The sequence below is a fragment of the Pelophylax lessonae genome (assembly GCF_965119305.1).
Source record: "Pelophylax lessonae genome assembly, chromosome: 8".
NCBI lineage: Eukaryota > Metazoa > Chordata > Amphibia > Anura > Ranidae > Pelophylax > Pelophylax lessonae.
The window spans coordinates 270,283,019-270,306,659 of NC_138775.1; the positions used below are offsets into that span (position 1 = coordinate 270,283,019).

Consider the following 23,641-nt stretch of genomic DNA (forward strand, 5'->3'; position numbering starts at 1 on the left):
TCCCCCCTGTCACATTGCACACTAATACAAATGTAATATACTGTTTTTCTGTATTTTGTATTAGTGCGATTGTGACTTGAGTTAGCGCTAGCGAATTCATTTCTGTCCCAAGGAGGCTTAGGGTCCCCGCCACCCCCTCATAAAGATTTAACCCCCTGATCCTCCCCTGATCACCCCCAGTTAACCCCTTCATTGCCCTGTCACAGTGTCACTTTTATAGTGTAAGAAGAAGCAGCTTGGTATGTATATTGTCTTGTCTCGTATGGCGGAGATCCAGGGGAGATCTCTGAGTTGAAGCTTTTTCTTAGGAAGCGTCAATACAACCAAAATGCCTCCTTGGTTCTGGAGAGAGATTATGGGAAATATTACTCCCCTGATCCTTACCAGAACTGTAAGCAAGGCATAGCAGTTAAGATGGTCATAGGGCTGAGGGATAGTATGGGTTCCCTGGTGAAGTCTAGATCAGGGATCCTGAAGATCTTCAGGTCATATTACACAGACCTTCTGGGAAAAAAGGACCTTAATCGGGACAGGATGCAAAGCTTTCTGGATTCTACTCCAGGATTGGGTACATTGCATTTGATGGATTTGACAAAGTCAATTTCAGCAGATGAGGTAGTTTATGCTATAGAAAAGCTGGCTACCAAAAAATCACCTGGGCCAGATGGGCTGACAGCTGAATTTTATAAGTGTTTTAAGTCCATTCTGGCTCCCTTTTTAGCAGAGGTTTATAACAGCTGTCTAGAAGAGGATTCGCTCCCTCCCTCCAGAGGCAATCTGCTGTGATTCTTCAGTCAAAAGGTAAAAAGACCCCTCAATGTGTGAGTAGCAGGCGATTTGTTGTCCAATCATCAGCACTGCTCGGTCCAATGCAGAAGTACCTTTTCAGCAGTTTTAGCCATCGGGGAGGCTTGGAGCAATGCAGGGCTGCTGGATGAAGAAAGTATTTGCTGACATTGGATCAGGCGAAGACTTTTGATTGAGTCAATCTGAGTACCTGTATTTGCTACTTGGTAGATATGGCCTGCAGGGCAGGTTTATAGATTGGCTGAAAACATTATATAAAGGAGCTGAGGGCTTCCCACGTGTTAATGGTTTGGTTGGACAGCCTTTTGAGGTTGGCTCTGGTGTGCACCAGAGGTGTCCTTGAGCCCCCTGCTATATGCATTCGCAATTGACCCCTTCATAAGAAAGTTACAGGGTGGATCATTGTGCGGGATACCTTTGGGCATTGCTGGTGTGCTGCCTTTAAAGGTCGCGGCCTATGCCGCTGATGTGTCTGTTATTATCTCTGGGATGAAGGAGGCGCAGGAGGTGGTCTCTGTGATAGAGCAGTACATGGAGGCTTCTAGCTCTAAAGTTAACCATGAAAAGAGTGATGATTTTTGGATGGGCGAGGAGGGTGAAAGCTTCGAACTTCTGAATGCCTTCCCAGAGCCCCAGCAGGAAATTAAAGTTTTGAGCATTAAATTTGTCCTGGTGACTATGGTCATCGAAATTAGGAAGGCAGGTTGGTGGATGCCAATGCCAAAGACTTGAACAAAACGTACCTGATCCTTTTTATATGTCAGCTTTGTCTGTATCTTGCCAGAATCTCTCTATGCAAGGGCATAAAGCTGCTTTTTCCAACTGTTATGGGGAAATAGGCTGAACCTGATCAAACACAATGTAACTTACCTGTCCAGGCAGGAGGGTGGCCTAGGAATGGTCAAACCTATAGTTTTCCTTTCTCTGCTCCATTTAAAGTACAATCTTGGTAATATGTTAGCAGAGACTCCACCGGATTCTGGGTTTTGGGCTTTGTTGTAGTGTGTCATTGGCCTTAAGGGATTGCCCAGGCTCCGTAAAGAAGGACGGGTTGTGTTTAATCAATTTGGGAATGCCCCCCACAAATAACTAAAATTATAACTGTGGCACAAATACTTCCCTAGAATCTCTGATGTCTGCTGTATGTGCCACCAGGACACTGGCACATTGATACATATTTAGTGACAGTGCCCAGTGTTGCAAACATCTTAGAGAGATCCATCGCATTATGGTGGCGATCTCGAGTCTTCCTCTGGAATTTACTCCTGCTCACTATTTACTCTATCATTCCAAGTACCTAAGCGCCTATATTTTAAATTGTTAGACATGCATATAGTCAACGTAGTCTGATTACTTGTCCCTGTCTGTTGGCGGACAACCAGTCATTTTTGCGGAATGGTTCTGGTGGCTGACAAAATCTCAACCATGGAGGAACTAATCCATACTTTTCAGAACAGACACATCCAATTTCATAACACCTGGTTCTTTTGGATCCACTATAAAACCACAAAAGAGAATGCTGCTCACATGGTGTGACTGTGTATACAGGAAGGTCAGGTACTGTTGTTAGAGGGCGCTAGGGCTGACTTGATGGGTCTCTGGGCTTACAGTCAGGGTCTCTATTTGGGCTACTCCTTGATTGAGAGGTACTTTGTGAGGTTGTATTGCTGCTCTCTATAAGGCAACGTAGCCTTGGAAAGAGCTTCGAGTGAGGGTCTCCCCCCCTCCCCCTTCTCTATTCTGTGTGCTTTTGGTGGCTTCTCGCCCCCCCCCTCTTCTCTTCTCTTCTCTTCTCTTCTCTTCTCTTCTCGCCTTCCCCTTTTTTGTCACCCTGCCATCTTTAATTGCTGCTTTTTGGGTTCCCCCTATATTTCCTATGTCTGACATGACACTTCAGGACAGCATGTATGCTGGTGTAATGTTAAAAAACCCTACCCCGTGAAAATTCCCTACCCTCGTAACTTCCTGTGCACATACGTCATTCAACAGCTGAGCAGCTTCCCACTGCACATGCTCACAGCTGCGGAGGGTAGGGAATTTTCATGGGGTAGTATTTTTTAACATTACACCGCGTCATATATCAGTTGTTGCCGTGCTTCCCACGGCATATGCCCAGACACTACATTAAATCATCTCTGCTCCAACCCTGAGATTTCCCTGCGGGTGCGTGTCATTCATCAGCAGGTGCGGCGTCCCACATGATCTCGGCTCTGTGATTTATATTTTCATAGACCTGCCACCGCTTTTACATTTTGGAGCCGAGATCAGGGAATTCTGACGGGTTGGAGCGGAGATGATTTAATGTACGCGCGGCAACAGCTGATGCGGTGTAACGTTAAAAAACACTACCCCGTGAAAATTCCATACCCTCCGGAGCTGTGAGCATGCGCAGTGGGAAGCTGCTCAGCTGTTGAATGACGTACGTGCACAGGAGGTCACGAGGGTAGGGGATTTTCACGGTAGGGTTTTTTTCACGGTACACTGGCTAAGGCTGTCTGTGTAACTCTTGCAGCATGGATGATCGTGGGAGGGACCAGGCAGGCACCACAGAGTCTGGGAGAGACAGACAGGTCACAGACTGTGACCTGTCTGTCAGTGTCTCTGATCATAGAGGCGCGGGCTGCCTCTTTCACTGTGTGTCAGGTCAGGAGGAGATAGAGAGAGTGACTCACTACTGTCAGTCAGGACAGATGAGTCGGGCAGTGTATTTTTGCAGCCGCGGTGCCTACACTCAGTGACACAGTGATGGTCCTGAGCGGCGCCGGCTGTACAGTAAAGGAGGTGGCGAGAGAGGGGAGAGGTAAGAAGTGACGAGAAACGGCCAGGCGCCCTAGGCGGCTGCTTAAATTGCCTAGTGGTAGTGCCGGCCCTGTCAGGTACTCTTTACTCACCAGCTGAATCCGGGTTCCCGGCCTGGTCCGCAGAGGCTGGGTTGGGGAGAGCTGGGAAAGCTTGGTTGGGGCTGGCAGGGGGAGGAGAGTCTCCAGTGGGACATGGAACCGGCCTCTGCTCAAACACAGTTTACACCAACCATGATGGGGGGGGGGGGCTGCACTATGGCCTTGTCTTCATCCCACACTTAGTAGGTCAGCGGCGGGGGCTTTTTACTTCCCTTCACCAGGAATCCTTTAGGCATGTCTGTAGCAGAAGCCCCCCTGCCCCCTGGCCCAGTCCTCCCCTGCCTGTGACATCACTTCTGGGTCGGGTCAGCCTCTAAATGTCCCCAGATAGCATAGCCAGGAAGCAATGTTTTGCAGTACAATCTGCATTGCAAAACATTCAGTGGAGCACAGAGGAGACATCCAGGGTCTTTTAAGAGAACCTGTTACCTAAACATCATCAAATAGGGGACTTTTTGTCCTCTTTGTGATGGAAAAAGTTAAGAAAAAAATAAAGTTACACACAAGCACATAAAATCCCTCACCCTAAAAATTTTTGAAGCCTCCCCCACCTTCACATATATGTACGTACAAACGTAAACGCATGCGTGGGGGGCGCCTATGCGTGAAAACATCAATTGAGATACTGTAAGATCCTGGTACTTTCAGTACCTTTCTAGCCTCTTACTTCCGCATTGCGTTCCACCATTCAGGTAGGTGGAACGCATATAGCTGCATGTCTCTTTAACATCTGATGACGTCATCACTAGGCGCCGCTCTGAGCGGCTATTTCAACCGCCGGTGTGCACTCACAAGGTGTTCGTGCAACCGCTCGTTATACATCCCTGTCTGACGCTGCCGAATCCTCCAGCTATCTTCCCTATACCTGGATTGACCGGAGCCTCGCTACCTGATCCTATACCTCGCTACCTGATCCTTTACCTCGCTTACCAGCTAGTGATAAGTACCCCGCAGGGGATCCCTTCCTATCAAACCACATGCTATCTATTCCTGCATATTAAGAACTGTTGATAAGTCTATGATACATGCTCTTCAATACCTATCACCTGCAGCGTTACCTAGATTGGTAGCTCTTGAGCCTACTACCACCTGTAACTTATATCTTTGCATTAACCTAGCATCTCCTGTACACTTCATCTGCTATCACCTACCACCTGTTTCTTGTACATGATTGCTAGCTCTCCTGCATACTAACTATCACCATCTGCTATCGCTCCTGCAACATTACTACCTGAGTGTCTATCATTAATTGCTATCACTACTCAAGCCTATTCCTTCAGTATATCACCTCAATACTATTGCATAGATATCTATCACTCCAGCAACATCTTATCTGAGTGTTTGTGTATGTGCATACTGAAGCAGGCTGAGCCACTATGATGAGTCAGGAGAGTTGGATAAGGTGATTCAACACATCTCTACAAGACTACTGAGTGGAAATTCTGCAGCTGCAAATCCAGTTCACTAAACCAAACCCCAGAGCGTTACAGATTGCACGAACACCAAAAAAATGGATTCAGCAGAATTAGCCACTCATGTGATGCACCTAACACAAAAGGTAGATGCATTAATTGTTTCTCTTACCAAAGTGCAAAAAGAAAATCAGACTTTGAGACAGCAGATAGCCCGTGTATCACAGCTCACTGCTGCTCAACCCCGTGAGCCCAAAATAAACCCTCCACAAGTGTTTACAGGTGATCGGAAAAAATTTCGTGAATTTAAAAACGCATGTCAATTGCTTTTTAATTTAAAACTTCGTACTTACAATACAGACCAAATTAAAGTCTGCACCACTATCTCATATATGTCAGGTGATCCACGGGCTTGGGCAGACTCTCTCTTTGAGAAAAATGACCCTCTTCTCAACTCCTGTCCTGCGTTCCTAGCAGAACTCTCTAGCCTGTATGAAGACCCAAATAGGCAGAGTACTGCTGACAGCCAATTGAGGGCTTTAAAACAGGGAAGGAGACCTGTTGAAGACTTCGTAGCAGAGTTCAAGAGATGGACCCTTGATTCAGGGTGGAATGATGCATCTCTGCGAACCCAGTTCAGGCTCGGGTTATCCGAAGCCGTTAAAGACGAGCTCGCCCGAGCGGATTTACCTGGCACTTTGGATTCCTTAATACAACTCAGCATCAATATTGACAGACGTTTACGAGAAAGGAAGGCTGAAAAAATGGGAGTACCATTATCCAATCCTTCTCGGTTTTCGTCTTCTGACCCTACTCCTATGGAGGTAGGAATCATACGCCCACCATTATCGTCTGTTGAACGAGCCAGGAGAAAATCTTAAAAATCTCTGCATGTATTGTGCTCCCGCTGATCATTTGATAAGCGTTTGTCCCTTTGTCCGCAAAAAAAAGGGTGAGTGTTCGCATGTGTTACTGGGGGGATTAACGACTTCTTTTTCTAATCCCTACCTTTTCATTCATTTGATCTTACAGTGGGACCAAAATAGAATCACTACCAAGGCTATGATCGACACAGGATCTTGTGGGAACTACATTGACACTAGTTTTGTTGCTTTGAATAAAATACCTATTATTTCAAAACCTATTCCTGTTTCGGTTAGTTTAATTAACGGTATTCCGTTATCTTCTGGTCCAATTACCAATCAAACACAAGCACTTCTTGTTACTACTAACGAGTCTCATGTTGAGACCACCACCTTTGATGTATTACCATCACCACATTTTCCCATTATTTTGGGGCTTCCCTGGTTACACATACATCAACCAAACATTGATTGGAAAACGCGGACACTAACCTTCCCCTCTCACTATTGCGAGACCACGTGTAACCTCCAATCTCATAAAAAAATCCTGTCCATGGTGTCAGATGAAATCACACCACCACCATGCTATCAGGATCTATCTGAAGTCTTCCTTGAGAAAAATGCTCAAGTATTGCCTCCCCATAGGGACTATGATTGTTCTATTGATCTACTCCCTAACAGTAAACTACCTTTCGGACATGTTTATCCTCTATCTCAGGATGAACTTTCTCATCTTAAGGAATACTTGGATGAGAATTTAGCGAAAGGGTTTATTAGACCCTCTACTTCTTCCACAGCTGCAGTCCGCAATAAGGATCAGTCTCAGGCCTATCATTGACTATAGGCAGTTAAATACTATCACGATAAAGGATCGCTATCCTTTACCTCTCATTCCGGAACTCATTGAACAAGTGCGCGGAGCCACCTACTTTTCAAAGTTGGACCTAAAAGGGGCATACAATCTCATCCGCATCCGTAATGGGGATGAGTGGAAGATGGCTTTCAGAACTAGATACGGACTATTTGAATATCTAGTGATGCCCGTTGGATTGTGTAATGCTCCCGCAGCATTCCAGCGGTTTATAAATGACATCTTCAGAGACCTACTCAATGTTTGTGTTGTGGTATATCTGGATGATATACTCATTTACTCTCAATCCTTGTCTGAACATGTAAGACATGTAAGACTTGTGTTGTCCAGATTACTCGCACACAATTTATATGTAAAGCTGAAGAAATGCCTATTTCATAAGGAAGAAGTATTATTCCTAGGATACATCATATCAAAGAATGGCATCAAGATGGATATGAGCAAGATATCGTGTATTCTGGATTGGCCTGTACCAACAACTCGTAAGGCATTACAACGATTCCTTGGGTTCTCAAACTTTTATAGGACGTTCATCAAGAACTTCTCTTCTATTGTAAGACCGCTCACACAACTCACAAGTGTGAAAAAAACATACAAATGGTCTGAAGAAGCAAATAAAGCTTTCCGCTTGTTAAAATCAAGCTTCACTTCTGCTCCCATACTACGCCATCCAGACCCATCCCTCCAATACATCCTAGAGGTGGATGCGTCAAATATGGCTGTAGGAGCAGTTCTTTCCCAACGACCAACGAATACTTCACCACTCCACCCAGTTGCTTTCTTCTCTAAAGCACTAAGTAGCCCAGAGGTGAACTACCCAGTGGGTGAAAAAGAGCTGCTTGCCATAAAACTGGCACTTGAAAATTGGCGACATTTACTTGAAGGTACCCGGTTGCCAATACTCATATATACAGATCATAAGAATCTCCAATACCTTCAGACCAACAAGACCCTTTCCCATTGGCAGGTACGTTGGTCATTATTCTTCCTAAGATTCAATTTCTTAGTGACCTACACACCTGCAGATAAAAACAAGAAGGCGGATGCGTTATCACGGTTAACCGAAGATAACTGTGCTGAAATCCCTTCACTTCCTATAATACCCCATGATCGTATTATTGGTGTTGTTCGTTCCTTAAAGGAAGAGATTCTGCACAGTCTAGGACTGGATTCACCACCACCACAATTAAGTGCTGATGCAGAAGGCTTCCTCTACTTTGACAACAAACTTTACATACCTCCTGGTATGCATACTAAAATCTTGGAACTATCACATGACGTACCTATGGCAGGACATATGGGTATGACTAAGACATTTAATTTGCTTACCAGGCAATTTTGGTGGCCTGGAATGAAGACGTCTGTACAGAAATTTGTTTCCTCGTGTGACATCTGTGCAAGGTCCAAAATTGACACTACAAAACCATTTGGTCTACTTTGCAGTCTACCAATACCCAAAGTTCCATGGGAAGTTGTGTCTCTAGACTTTATAGTAGAATTACCACCTTCCAAAGGATTTACTACCATCCTAGTGTCAGTGGACCATCTGACAAAGATGGCACATTTCATTCCTATTCGCAGACTAGACTACCTTCATCTAAGGAAACAGCGGAATTACTAGTGAAACATGTGTTCAAACTACATGTAATTCCAAAGACTCTTCTATCTGACCGGGGTTCACAGTTCATCTCTAAGTTTTGGCAAGCTCTATGTCGTATACTACGTATTGAGCGGAAACTTACTTCCCCTTATCACCCACAGACCAATGGACAAACTGAAAGAGTCAACCAGTGTATTGAACAATATTTGCGTTGCTACACCTCATACCTACAGGATGATTGGGTGGACCTCCTCCCTTTGGCGGAATTTGCTTATAATAATGCAACCCACAGTACTACTAAGCAAAGTCCGTTCTACCTAAACTATGGGTTTCATCCCACACTTCTTCCACCACGCATCCTACCATCAAGTAATCCAGTAGCCTCTGACTATCTCACCCAAATAAAAGACTCTCTGGATTTACTTAACATCACCATCTCACATGCTCATAGCCAACCAAAAAGGTACTACGACCTTCGTAAAAGACCTTCTCCTCAATATACTATTGGGGATCTTGTTTGGCTATCTACAAAAAACTTGAGGTTAAAAATCCCCAGTAAAAAGCTTGGACCTCTGTTTTTGGGACCTTTCCCAATCGAGAAACTCATTGGAACAGCTGCAGTTCGACTCACTTTACCGGCAGATCTTAAGATACACCCCATTTTCCACGTATCTCTACTAAAGCCACATATACCCAACCAAGGAATTAGACCTACCATCTCGCCTCCACCTCCAGTACAAGTTGAAGGGGGAGAAGAATTTGAGATTAGGGAGATTTTGGATTCTCGTATCCACAGAGGAAAACTCCAATATCTCATCAGATGGAAAAACTATGGACCCCAAGACGACACCTGGTTGGATGCTTCTGACGTTCACGCATCCAGGCTTATAAAAAGGTTCCACTCTAAATACCCTGAGAGACCAGTGCTATAGGCCTTCTGGAGCCGGCCTTTTGGGGGGGGGTACTGTAAGATCCTGGTACTTTCAGTACCTTTCTAGCCTCTTACTTCCGCATTGCGTTCCACCATTCAGGTAGGTGGAACGCATATAGCTGCATGTCTCTTTAACATCTGATGACGTCATCACTAGGCGCCGCTCTGAGCGGCTATTTCAACCGCCGGTGTGCACTCACAAGGTGTTCGTGCAACCGCTCGTTATACATCCCTGTCTGACGCTGCCGAATCCTCCAGCTATCTTCCCTATACCTGGATTGACCGGAGCCTCGCTACCTGATCCTATACCTCGCTACCTGATCCTTTACCTCGCTTACCAGCTAGTGATAAGTACCCCGCAGGGGATCCCTTCCTATCAAACCACATGCTATCTATTCCTGCATATTAAGAACTGTTGATAAGTCTATGATACATGCTCTTCAATACCTATCACCTGCAGCGTTACCTAGTTTGCCAGCTCTTGAGCCTACTACCACCTGTAACTTATATCTTTGCATTAACCTAGCATCTCCTGTACACTTCATCTGCTATCACCTACCACCTGTTTCTTGTACATGATTGCTAGCTCTCCTGCATACTAACTATCACCATCTGCTATCGCTCCTGCAACATTACTACCTGAGTGCCTATCATTAATTGCTATCACTACTCAAGCCTATTCCTTCAGTATATCACCTCAATACTATTGCATAGATATCTATCACTCCAGCAACATCTTATCTGAGTGTTTGTGTATGTGCATACTGAAGCAGGCTGAGCCACTATGATGAGTCAGGAGAGTTGGATAAGGTGATTCAACACATCTCTACAAGACTACTGAGTGGAAATTCTGCAGCTGCAAATCCAGTTCACTAAACCAAACCCCAGAGCGTTACAGATACACATGTTACAAAGCGTCGCCTATGGAAAATTTAGGGTACTGAAGTTTGTCGCCATTTCACGGGCACACACAAATTTAAGGATTGACATGTTTGGTATTTATTTGTTCGGTGCAACCTCATCTTTTATATACTACAAAAAATATGGGTAGATTATTGTGTTTGTTTGCCCTAATATTCATTTTAGGGTGTTTTTTACTGAAATTTTGCGTTTCTTAGACCTTTGCAGTAATATCGTGGGCCTTAAAAAATTGTAACTACCACTCATTTATTCTTTGGGGGTGTCTGCTTTAAGAAAATATATCATGTTTTACAAAATCACGTAGTACTATGTGATTTTGTGCACGAGGCGTCGGCAGCGGGATGAGCCATGCGATTGCCGCTGCCCTCCTGCGATCCTTGGAGAAACCGAGAGAAGACCCGCCTGCTTATGTAAACAAAGCAGGCGGCTCTTCTGTCAGACAGGCAGGGAGAGATCTGGAGTTTCAGCTAAGCTACAACCCCGATCTCTCTGTGCCTGTCACAGAGCCCTTCCCCCACACAGTCAGTAATGACAATTAGGCATACATTAACCCCTTTGATCACCCCCAGTGTTAACCCCTTTCCTGCCAGTGTCATTTTTAAGTAACAGTGCATATTATTTAGCACTGATTACTGTATTAATGTCACTGGTCCCCAAAAAGTGTCAAAAATGTTAGTTAGGAGCCTGATCTGTCCGCCGCAATGTCGCAGTCCCGCTAAAAATCGCTGATCGCCGCCATTACTAATAAAAGAAAAAAAATTCCAAAAATCTATCCTGTAGTTTGTAAACGTATAACTTTTGCGCAAATCAATTAAAATACGCTTTTTTGGATTTTTTTTTTAACCAAAAATATATAGCAGAATACAAATTGGCCTAAACTGATCAAAAAAATTAGATTTTTTAAAATTTTTTAATGGGAATATTTTATAGCAGAAAGTAAAAAATATGGCGTTTTTTTTCAAAATTGTCACTCCTTTTTTGTTTATAGCACAAAATCTAAAAAAAAAACCGCACAGGTGATCAAATACCACCAAAAGAAAGCTCTATTTGTGGGAAAAAAAGGACATCAATTGCATTAGGGTACGTCGTCGCATGACGGCAAAATTTGTCGTTAAAGTAACACAGTGCTAAATCGCAAAAAAAGGCCTGGTCATTAAGAAGGGGGGGGGGGGGTAAAACCTTTCCGGAGCTGAAGTGGTTCTGTAAATTTTAAATATCAATTAAAAAAACTGTCACTTTGATTTAAAAAATAAATAAATAAAAAAAATAAAAATAATATAAATATATATATATATATATATATATATATATATATATATATATATATATTGGTATGTGAGATTTGTATACTGAGCCCAGAGGCTGGATTCACAAAGCTAATACAAAAGGAGAAAACTTCCTTTTAAAAAAAAAAAAAAATGTCAGTTATTGGCTGAGTGCCAGAAACAACAACAGCAGTTAGGTCACATGACCATGTTGTGATGTCATCAGCCGCCCCTATATAAGGACGCTGACAGTTGGATCCTGCCAGTCCCCAGAGTGGTCAGCATACTGTGCAGACGTGTTTTTTTTCTCTGGCGATATTTTGCTTGTGATTTCATCCTAGCAATTTACTGTGATTCGATTCAATCGAATTGTAATTTTTTCTCTTGAATACTTCAAGTGTGCTTGAATTATTCTTCAGAATGAGATTTTTTCAGTGTAAGAAGGCTGTTTATCACTTTAACACCGAAGATAAACAGAGCACTGGAATACCACCTATGGATGGTATCATTGCACAACCTGCAGATACCCCAACCAAGAAGCCCACAAAAATGAAGAGGGCTCGAGCTTTTCTCCGCGGGTGCTTTAGAGCGGCCGCTGGATGCTTTGGTGTCGGCTATAAAGTCGATGGCTCAGACTACAAGACAGACTGGAATGGTAAGTATTGTGGATATTGATAGATTCATTTTTTTACTTTTCCCCATTGATGACGGGTGACATTCCTATATGTACATACTGTATTTCCCGATGTATAAGACGACCCCCTAATTTTTTCAGTTAAAACATAGGTTTTGGGCTCTACTCTCCGTATAAGACTCCCACCTACAACATGATGATGAGGGGTCTTGTCTAGCAGCCATTCCTTTACACCCACTAATCAGACAGGAGTATAAAATGTGAACCTTAAGAGGAAGAGAACTCCGGGTTTAGGACTACCAAGCTGGCCCAAAACGAACGTTCCTAATCTGTCAGCCCGCTGGATGTGCGGTAATACTCTATGTACCGTAGCTATGGCTACATACAGTATACTGCGCTGGGCCAATCACAACAAGCAATGTATTCTATTAATGAATACAAAGCCTGCTCAGATTGGCGGAGTCAGAGAGGCGGGCTGATAATGTTACAACCTCTGACTCAGCCAATCCGAGCCGTCTTTTTATTCATTAATAGAATACAAAGCAGGCGGCTCTTCTGTCAGACAGGCAGGGAGAGATCAGCAGTTTCAGCTAAGCTACAACCCCCGATCTCTCTGTGCCTGTCAGAGAGCCCTTCCCCCACGCAGTCAGTAATGACAGTTAGGCATACATTAACCCCTTTGATCACCCCCAGTGTTAACTCCTTCCCTGCCAGTGTCATTATTACAGTAACAGTGCATATTATTTAGCACTGATTACTGTAGTAATGTCACTGGTCCCCAAAAAGTGTCAAAAATGTCAGTTAGGGGTCCGAACTGTCCGCCGCATTGTCGCAGTCCCGCTAAAAATCGCTGATCGCCGCCATTACTAATAAAAACAAAAAATTCCAAAAATCTATTCCGTAGTTTGTAAAAGCTATAACTTTTGCGCAAACCAATTAAAATATGTTTTTTGGGATTTTTTTTTTTTTTTACCAAAAATATGTAGCAGAATATAAATTGCCCTAAACTGATAAAAAAAAAATGATTTTTAAAATTTTTTTATTGGGAATATTTTATAGCAGAAAGTAAAAAATATGGCGTTTTTTTTCTTCCAAAATTGTCACTCTTTTTTTGTTTATAGAGCAAAATCTAAAAAAAACGCAGAGGTGATCAAATACCACAAAAAGAAAGCTCTATTTGTGTGAAAAAAAAAAGGACATCAATTGTATTAGGGTACGGCGTCGCACGACCGCAAAATTTGTCGTTACAGTAACACAGTGCCGAATTGGAAAAAATGGCCTGGTCATTATGGGGGGTAAAACCTTCCGGAGCTGAAGTGGTTAAGCCATGGGTCTGTAAATTTTAAATATCAATTAAAAAAAACTTTCCCTTTCATTAAAAAAAAAAATATATATATATATATATATATATATATATATATATATATATATATATATATATATATATATATATATATTGGTATGTGAGATTTGCGCAAACCAATTAAAATACGCATTTTGGGATTTTTTTTTTTTTACCAAAATTATGTAGCAAAATACAAATTGGCCTAAACTGATAAAAAAAAGTTTGATTTTTTAAATTTTTTTTTATTGGGAATATTTTATAGCAGAAAGTAAAAAATATGGCGTTTTTTTTCTTCCAAAATTGTCACTCTTTTTTTGTTTATAGCGCAAAATCTAAAAGAAAACGCACAGGTGATCAAATACCACCAAAAGAAAGCTCTATTTGTGGGAAAAAGAAGGACACAATTGTATTAGGGTACGGCGTCGCACGACCGCAAAATTTGTCGTTAAAGTAACACAGTGCCGAATCGCTAAAAATGGCCTGGTCATTATGGGGGGTAAAACCTTCCGGAGCTGAAGTGGTTAAGCCATGGGTCTGTAAATTTTAAATATCAATTAAAAAAAACTGTCCCTTTGATTTAAAAGAAAAAAAAAATATATATATATATATATATATATATAAATATATTGGTATGTGAGATTTGCGCAAACCAATTAAAATACGCATTTTGGGATTTTTTTTTTTACCAAAAATATGTAGCAGAATACAAATTGGCCTAAACTGATAAAAAATGTTTGATTTTTTAAATTTTTTTTATTGGGAATATTTTATAGCAGAAAGTAAAAAATATGGCGTTTTTTTCAAAATTGTTACTATTTTTTTGCAAAATTTGTCGTTAAAGTAACACAGTGTCGAATCGCAAAAAAAATGGCCTGGTTAATAAGGGGGTAAAACCTTCCGGAGCTGAAGTGGTTAAGCCATGGGTCTGTAAATTTTAAATCTCAATTAAAAAAAAAACTCATTTTGATTAAAAAAAAATAAAATAATATATATATTGGTATGTGAGATTTGTATACTGAGCCCAGAGGCTGAATTCACAAAGCTAATACAACAGGAAAAAACTTCCTTTAAAAAAAAAAAAAAAAAAATGTCAGTTATTGGCTGAGTGCCAAAAACAACAACGGCAGTTAGGTCACATGACTGTGATGTCATCAGCCGCCCCTATATAAGAAGCTGACAGTTGGATTCTGCCAGTCCCCAGAGTGGTCAGCATACTGTGCAGACGTGTTTTTTTTTCTCTGGCGATATTTTGCTTGTGATTTCATCCTAGCAATTTACTGTGATTTGATTCAATCGTATTGTAATTTTTTCTCTTGAATACTTCAAGTGTGCTTGAATTATTCTTCACAATGAGATTTTTTCAGTGTAAGAAGGCTGTTTATCACATTAACACCGAAGATAAACAGAGCACTGGAATACCACCTATGGATGGTATCATTGCACAACCTGCAGATACCCCAACCAAGAAGCCCACAAAAATGAAGAGGGCTCGAGCTTTTCTCCGCGGGTGCTTTAGAGCGGCCGCTGGATGCTTTGGTGTCGGCTATAAAGTCGATGGCTCAGACTACAAGACAGACTGGAATGGTAAGTATTGTGGACAGGGCCAGTATTAGGGGGGGGGGGGGCAGCTGCCCTGGGCGGAATGATTTACTGTGGGAAGAGGGCGGAGTTTGCCCTGCACAGAATATTCTGCCCAATGTAAGACAGAGAGCGGCTCTGTTCCTGCATGTAGAGTAGATGGTAGCCCCGCCCCCTGCCTGCACAGCGCGCTGTACTATTCCCCCAGTGACAGAGTGGAGGAGGCGGGGCATGTGAGGGTGGGAGGGCTAACACTATCAGCGCTTCCTGATTGGCTCCAGAATAGACCAACACTGCACAACTTTCCTGCTTCTTAACAGCGGCTTCCCCCTCCCCTATCTAATCCTTTCTATCACTCCTGCTTTCTCTGTCACAGCTTCCCGATGTTTGCGGGACATCACCACCCTCCCTCCCAGACTTCTGTTTTTATCCCTCCCTGCTCTGGGCGATCTCAGAGCCAATTTCCTTCTCTATGTAGTGACTCCTCCTCCCAGACCCGGATTGGCCAATCGGGAGCACCCGGTGGGCTGGATTGGTCATTTCTCGGTGAAGAGGAAGTCACTTACTAAACTCACTGCGTTCCATGCCTCGGTCCCACTCCAAAAAACACGCCCACGGGCCGATAATTGGCACGCAGGAGATACACTTCTGGTGGGAGGCGTGGAAGAAGAGATGGCACCCTATCACAGGATGGATCAGAGAGTTGATCATGGAGCTGTGTGAAGATGATGGGAGGGACAGGAGCTCTGGCCACTCCTCCCTCTGGGGAATTCAGCTGAGGGGCGGGGCTACACATGACTGCCTCGGGTGAGGGAGATGGAGGCTGTAGCGTGCAGAGCCGAGCAGCAGAGTCACCTCGGAGCCAAACCAGCCTGACCTGCCGTGTGTGTAGCAGCAGCTCAGTGTGTGATAATGACAGCAGTCTAAGGTGTTCTATGTGTCCAATCACCATCAGGACTGACTGAGTGTTCCTTCCTTCTTCCCCAGTTAAAATCAGGAAGACTGGGAATATCCACACCCAACTGCCAGCATAACAGAGGGAAAGTACAGAGAAAACTTTTTTTATGAAACATTATATGATCAGCCTCTCCTGTCTGCAGCTCTGATAGTGTCATATTACAGGCACTGATGGTAATTATTGTTTTGAGTTTAGACTGCACACAAAGAGCTCAGACTGATGTCAGGGGGCGGGGTTTGAGACTGCTAAAGAAATATTGGAAGATCAGAAATAAAAATGTAAAAAGTCAAATATTTAGACAGGACAGAAATAAAAATATCTGACCTGTTAGAAAGCTTTATACAAAGAGATAAGACTCAATTCACAGTGCTAACAGGAATAAAGATCTTTATTTAACCACTTAAGCCCCGGAAGATTTTACCCCCTTCCTGACCAGGGCCTATTTTGCGATTCGGCACTGCGAGACTTTAACGGACAATTGCGCGGTCGTGCGATGCTGTACCTAAACAAATTTGACGTCCTTTTTTTCCCTCAAACAGAGCTTTCTTTTGGTGGTATTTGATCAGCTGTGCGATTTTTTTTTTTTTTTTTTTTGATCATGCGCTATAAACAAAAAAAAAGACAATTTTGGAAAAATAACAATAATTTTCATTATTTTTAAAAATCCAAATTTTTTAACATTTTAGGCCAATTTGTTTTCTGCTACATATGTTTGGTAAAAAAAATCGCAAAAAGCGTATTTTGATTGGTTTGCGCAAAAGTTATCACGTTTACTAACTAAGGGAAAGATTTTTATCATTTTTATTTTTTTTTTAACGAGTAATCTGTGATTTTTTTTTTTTTTTTTTAACGGCGATCTGTGATTTTTTTTTTTTTTGCGGGACTGTGACATTGCGGCGGACAGATCGGACCCTTGACTGACATTTTTGACACTTTTGGGGGTACCAGTGACATTACTGCAGTAATCAGTGCTATACATATGCACTGTTACCCGTAAAAATGACACTGGGAGGGAAGGGGTTAACTTTATTGGAGAGGGAGGGGTTAAGTATGTCCCTAGGGGCGTGCTTCTAACTGTGATTGGATGTGGCTGTGTGTGTAACAGCAGAGATCAACAGTCCTACATTGCAGGACCGTATGATCTGTGCTTTTACACAGGGGAGAATGACAGGCGGCTTTGTTTACATTAGCCGCCTGCCTTTCTCCCTCTCCACCCGACGATAGCGAGTGACCGGCTGACATCGGGTCCGCCAGTCACACGCGCGGGCATCCTAGTGAACGAGCGGGGGCGGGAGCGCGCCTCCGGCGGTGCGGGCTCGCCCCCTATTGGCTCCCAGGCTAGTGACGTACCAGTATTGGCTGTGTGTGTGTGCTTTGTTATCACTGTGATGAGCAATCACAAATGTGAATAGTAATACTGGTGCACTGAGCAACCATCACCATATGTTTTTGTGTGCTGCAAATGCGTCTACTAGCTCCGCCCCCTGCTCTGCGAAGGGGGGGTGCATTTTGGCATCCTCGCCCTTGGCGCTGAAATACCTTGTCCCACCACTGATTGTGGATATTGATAGATTAATTTTTTTACTTTTCCCCATTGATGACGGGTGACATTCCTATATGTACATAGCGTATTTCCCGGCGTATAAGACACCCCCCTAATTTTCCAGTTAAAACATAGGTTTTGGGCTCTACTCTCCGTATAAGACTCCCCCCCCCCTACAACATGATGATGGGGGGTCTTGTCTAGCAGCCATTCCTTTACACCCACTAATCAGACAGGAGTATAAAATGTGAACCTTAAGAGGAAGAGAACTCCAGGTTTAGGACTACCAAGCTGGCCCAAAACGAACGTTCCTAATCTGTCAGCCCGCTGGATGTGCGGTAATACTCTATGTACCGTAGCTATGGTTACATGCAGTATACTGCGCTGAGCCAATCACAGCGAGCGATGTATTCTATTAATAAATACAAAGCCAGCTCGGATTGGTGGAGTCAGAGAGGCGGGCTGATAATGTTACAACCTCTGACTCAGCCAATCCGAGCTGGCTTTTTATTTATTAATAGAATACATCACTGGCCGTGATTGGCTCAGTGCGGTATACTGTATGTAACCATAGCTACGGTACATAGAGTATTACCGCACATCCAGCAGGCTGACAGATTAGGAACGTTCGTTTTGAGCCAGCTTGGTAGTCCTAAACCTGGAGTTCTCTAAGGTTCACATTTAACCACTTCTGGACTGGAAGATTTTCCCCCTTAATGATCAGGCCATATTTTGCAATTCGTCACTGCTTCGGCTTAACGGACAATTACGCGGTTGTGTGACGCTGTACCCAAATAAAATTGATGTCCCTTTTACCCCCCACAAATAGAGCTTTCTTTTGGTGGTATTTGATCACCTTTGCGATTTTTTTTTTTTTTTTTTGCACTATAAACAAGAAAAGAGCGACAATTCTGAAAAAAATAAAAAACAATATTTTTCACTTTCTGCTATATATAAACACAATTTTGGGGGGAAAATATTCACTTTTTTAAATTAAAAAATAAGAAAAAAGTAAAGTTAGCCCAAGTTTTTATACTGTGAAAGATAATGTTATGTCAAGTAAATAGATACCCAACATGTCATGCTTCAAAACTGCGCACGCTTGCGGAGTGGCGACAAGCATTGGTAATTAAAAATCCCCATCGGTGACATTTTAAAAATTTCTACAGGTTACCAGTTTAGAGTTACAGAGGATGACTAGGGCTCCAATTATTGCTCTCGCTCTAACGATCGGGGCAATACCTCACATGTGTGGTTTGAACGCCGTTTATATCTATGGGCGCGACTTGCGTATGCGCTTGCTTCTGCGCGCGAGCTAACAGGGATGGGACAATTTAATGTCTTTTTTCCTATTTATTTTATCTTTTATTTTTTATTTTTACACTGTTTTTTTTAAAAAATTTTTATTTTGCTCACTTTTATTTCTATTACAAGGAATGTAAACATCCCTTGTAATAGAAATAAGCATGACAGGACCCCTTTAATGTGAGATCTGGGATCAAAAAGACCTCCGATCTCACATCTACACTAAAAAAGAAAAAAAAAAATCATTTATTTTCATCTTGGAAAAAAAATGGGCTCTTTAAATCGGTTGCTAGGAAGCGACGTATGACGCCGCTCCGGTCCTCCAAGGCAATAGAGTCAAGTGAGGACCATCTTGCCCTCACTCAACTTCCTGCCTGAGGGGACAGCAGATCGGACCATTTTCCCCACCACCGATGGGTCCGGTAAGCAGGGAAAACGACCGGGAAGCGGTGGGAGGGAAGGGGGCACCTCTCCCGTCACCCATAAGGGTGATCCCGCGGAGAATCTGCCGCTGGGACCACCCTTATGTCAAAGCTGACTGCCCGTAGTTTCAAAAAATACCGGGGTTATGGCAGCAGATATGTAACGTCAAAGTACCGACGTAAAACTGCGGCGGCGGTCCAGAAGTGGGTAACTGATACATTTGCAGGACAACTTGTTCTGTCGATAAACAACAGACTTACTGGCCGGTTCACCAGGTGAAAATAAAGGAAAGCCTAAAGAAAGAAAACTAATGCAGCTATCACATCTACTAATGAGTAAGCTGCAATATAATAAATGTTTGCTTTTGGGTTAAATAGAACTTTCATATATACTAATAAAAGAGACATTATGAATATCTATATAAACCAATGATAGGAACACCATACATAAATATTCCTACTACATTCGTCTCTCTCAGCCAAAAGAAACATATCAGCGGAATGTCAGGCTGGTGTAAGACCCCCATAGTGGGTGGCTGGTCTCCTGTCTGATTTCAGGGATGACATATGACACATTTTCTGAACAATACTGCCAGTTCAAAAAGCCCTTTCTTTTCACTTAAAATATATTTGCCATTTTTCTCAGCTGGTCTGCCACACTGCACAGCCAGGCAGGTGACAGCGACTTCTTGTTGCAGTTTTACAACTTCCTTTGTGACCCGCCCACTCATTTTCAGTGGCGGTTGGTGCTCCATGGGCCTGGGGGGGGGGGCAGCAGACAGGCCACACCAGCCCGCACACCATACCCCCCTCCCCCGGGTCGCCGGCTCACTCCCCATGTGGAGGGCAGACGGCGGCAGCTTCCCCTCAGTCACCTGCGTTTCCTCCCTCCTCCTCCTCCTTGGCCAATGGCATGGCTTCTCCTTTCGGCCAATCGGGAAACGGGTCTCAGGATTCTGATTGGCCAGGAGGAGGATCCGTCTAACAATAGCGAATATTCATTCACTATTGTCACACAACTGGGTGGGCTCAGGGCACAGTGCTCTGCGCCCCGAGCCCACCCTTTTTTTGAAGCCTATTAGAGACTCTGGCTCTAATCACGTGCTTCAAAAAAAAAACCTCTTTGGAATCCATGCGTCCAGCGCCCTGCATGTAGATTAGGGGGCCAGACGCATGGATAGGAGGGGCGGCACCCCTGCGCCCCAACTGGACGGGCCGCCACTGCTCATTTTACTATAAAAGTCCATCACCACATCATTGAAAATACTTGTTGCCCAGCTTCTTGTCTCACTAACTAGTAGAAAGCATCACAGCCAGTGGGTTGGGATAAGTGTCAGGCAACCAGCAGTTTTATATAAAGACCAACAGTGGCCGTCCCTGTGTCCCTGTCATAATGGGTTTAGTTCTTGTCCCTGGCACTGCAGATTTGAACTTTTCTCTCTATAACTTGATGTTCTACAATGTAAAATCTATTAAAAGTAGATGTAGTTGCTAAATCTGATTCCTTTTTTTTTTTTTTTTTTTATTGCAGATGTATACGGTACTTACCGCAGAGTCAGCTCACACGGCAGGCCTGCCCCAGTGAGCGAGACTGAAGGTGAAATCCACACCGAGACTCCACCAAGATGTTACCGCCGGTCCCCTAGCACTAGGGAGATCATCCCAATAAGATTGGATGGCTTCAGATTCCATTGCCCTCTCGGAGAGGGGAGTTTCGGAAAGGTAAGTGGTCAGATCTTTTCTCTGATTTAAAATATTTAGGTAGAGTGGGGAAGGATTTGAACCCCTGTCTGGCCTTATCACTATCCAGGACTACATTAGAGAGATTTCCCCTCACTTCCTGTCCTGCTGACAACGGTTTCACAAGACAGGAAGTGATGGAAAATCTGCAACAAGGACACAGACAGAAATCCCCTCACCCTAAGTATTTTGATTTCTGTCTGTGTGGCTGTTGCAGAGATAAATGTAGCACCCTCCTAGGTAGGTGATAATTAGAGAGTATAGTTTTTGGCTCTGTCTGCCTATCAGAAGAGCAGCAGGCAAATCTATTTTGCTTCCTGTCCAGCAGAGAGCAGGATCTGTGAGTTAGGTCTGCTCATTGTGCTCAGTATGTGATTCATTGGGTCTAGAGAGTGTTTCACACTAGTCCAATTAGGAGGCATGTTGGACAGTGGAAGGAAACCGCACCAATGGGTACATAAGCTTTGATACAGTCCTGGTGATTGGCAGAGACTGGCTGTCTCTGTGCATTTTGGAATCCTGTATAAAAGCCAGGAGCACATGTGCTGTGGGGTCTTTGGCTGGTGAGTCCTGGAGGGAGGGTGGCGGCTGCCTCCTTCTCTGTAGCAGTGGCACATGGCATCAGGAGGTCGTCCTTAGGGCCAGAGGAACGGAGCTGAACCCAGAGGTCCAGGAAAGCTGACTGAGGGGGAGACACTGGAGACCGTAGAAAAACAGTACCGTGAGTACAGGGGATTGTGTCAAGAGGCCTGACCTGAGGGGGGCCACCCCGGAGTAGGATAGTCAGAGAACGGGTGTCAGTGTTCGAGAAAGAGGATGCTAGGAAAGTCTCCTGAAGAGAATTTAGTTAATCATTCATCTGGATAGAAACTTAACCCCAAATTCACCTAAGTGGCAGGGAGAATCAACAGCCTGGCTGTATTGAGAATTAGAAGTCCTCCATCTTGTGAATAGTTAATTTGGAGTATCCCACAATTCTATTCTCCCATCCCTATTTAAAATAAAACACCAAAAACAACTACATATCCCTGGACTAATCATTGACTGAGCCAAGAAGTAAAGTGTTAAATTGTGAATGCCAATATTGTGAACGGTAACCCAGGGGGACCCGAAAGTGTAATATCCAGCAGTCCTCAAGGGGGCAGTGCTACATAAACATACACTTAAAAGCCCAAATCTTTCCATTTCATTCAGATAAATCAGTTCCAGGTGCATTAACAAACACAAAAGGTGATCATAAATAATGTTTTCTTTAGCAGCTAATGCCAAAGTGGAAAAACCTGTTCATTGCCAGCATGTTATAGAGTGGGGCGCTGGCTCTCTCTTGGGAAGCAGTGGTCTCTCTACAGTGGTTCGACATGCCCCCTGATGAGTCAGAGCTACAGCTCTCTTTTGGCAAAGCTCATGTTCCATGCTGATTGGAGAGCTCTGGGCTCTGATTCAGAATGGGACGTGTCAAACCTCTGTAGGAAGACCACTGCTTCTGGGGGAGAGGCCAGAGGGGGGGGGGGGGCAAAGGACAGGCTTTTCTATTCAGGTTGTTGCAGCTTTTTATTTAAAACAATCTATAAGACTTGTATTGTACATATTTGATTTTGATGCATCTGAAATGTATTTAGCTGTTTTCAACTCAATCTTCACTCAGGCATCTAACTTTATATAACATAGAAAGAATCAGGGTGGTGAAGAACAACAGCTTCTTCATGAAGGTTTGAGTAGTGAAATGGGATGATCTCACCTTTGTTGGTGGTTTTTATTGAGGTATATCTCAGTGCACTGTGCACCAGGATGAGTGAGACTCCAGCCAAGAGTGAGAGAAGATCCCAGAATTTCAGCTGTTTCACCGGCGTAGACCCTTGTAGTAAATAATAGACCATTATGGTGATTCTACCATTATTGGTGACCCATAAATAAAGTATTAAATGTGAATAAACTTCTCTGATCGTCAACTAAAATTTACTCTCCCTCTGTTCCCTCCAGGTGGTTTTAGCATCACACACCTCCAGTGATCAACCGCTGGCTCTCAAAATTATGATCAAGAAGAAGAGAGACTACAAAGAAACCCTCAACGAGAGCCACATTATGAAGGAAGTTCATGCCAGCCCATTCTGCATTCATGCATATGGTACCTTCCAGACAAAGGTAAGTGACTCTACCTTATACTTTTGTGGGAGAGGTTGGTGTTAAATGGTTATCCTTATAGAATGCCGCTGTAAGTGACGCCTACTTTTCTCACAACCTAGCCAAAGTTGCTTATGGATTCATAGAGCGAATAATTTCTAAAACCTGGATCTTTCTTTCTTCTTTACAGGATCTTTTATTCTTTATCATGGAATACCTGAGTGGTGGAGACCTGCAGAACTTCTTAAACGAAAGGGCCCCAGTAGATATTGTGACAACAAGGTAAGGCAATGGGGTATTATGATAATAGGGATGGGGTAGAATATAGTACTTAACATAGATCACATCAAGGCATAGACTTTTCCTAGATACAAGATAGATGATACAATAGGGTATCACAATAATAGAGAGTAGACTGTCTGACT

The 23,641-nt window shown here is 43.3% G+C and overlaps 1 long non-coding RNA gene and 1 pseudogene across 2 annotated transcripts in view; both read right to left on the bottom strand.

Moving 5' to 3' along the window:
• LOC309561673 overlaps positions 1-20,110 on the bottom strand; it is a 33,189-nt pseudogene extending 13,079 nt beyond the window's left edge. Inside the window, exon 1 of the transcript in view lies at positions 19,946-20,110. The product of the transcript in view is annotated as an uncharacterized misc_RNA (transcript). The remainder of the gene's footprint in view (positions 1-19,945) is intronic.
• The window catches only part of LOC309562042, a 172,036-nt gene extending 149,098 nt beyond the window's left edge, over positions 1-22,938 (bottom strand). Inside the window, exon 1 of the long non-coding RNA XR_014225615.1 lies at positions 22,880-22,938. This is a non-coding gene — a long non-coding RNA (uncharacterized lncRNA). The remainder of the gene's footprint in view (positions 1-22,879) is intronic.
• Positions 22,939-23,641: the final 703 nt, after the last annotated feature.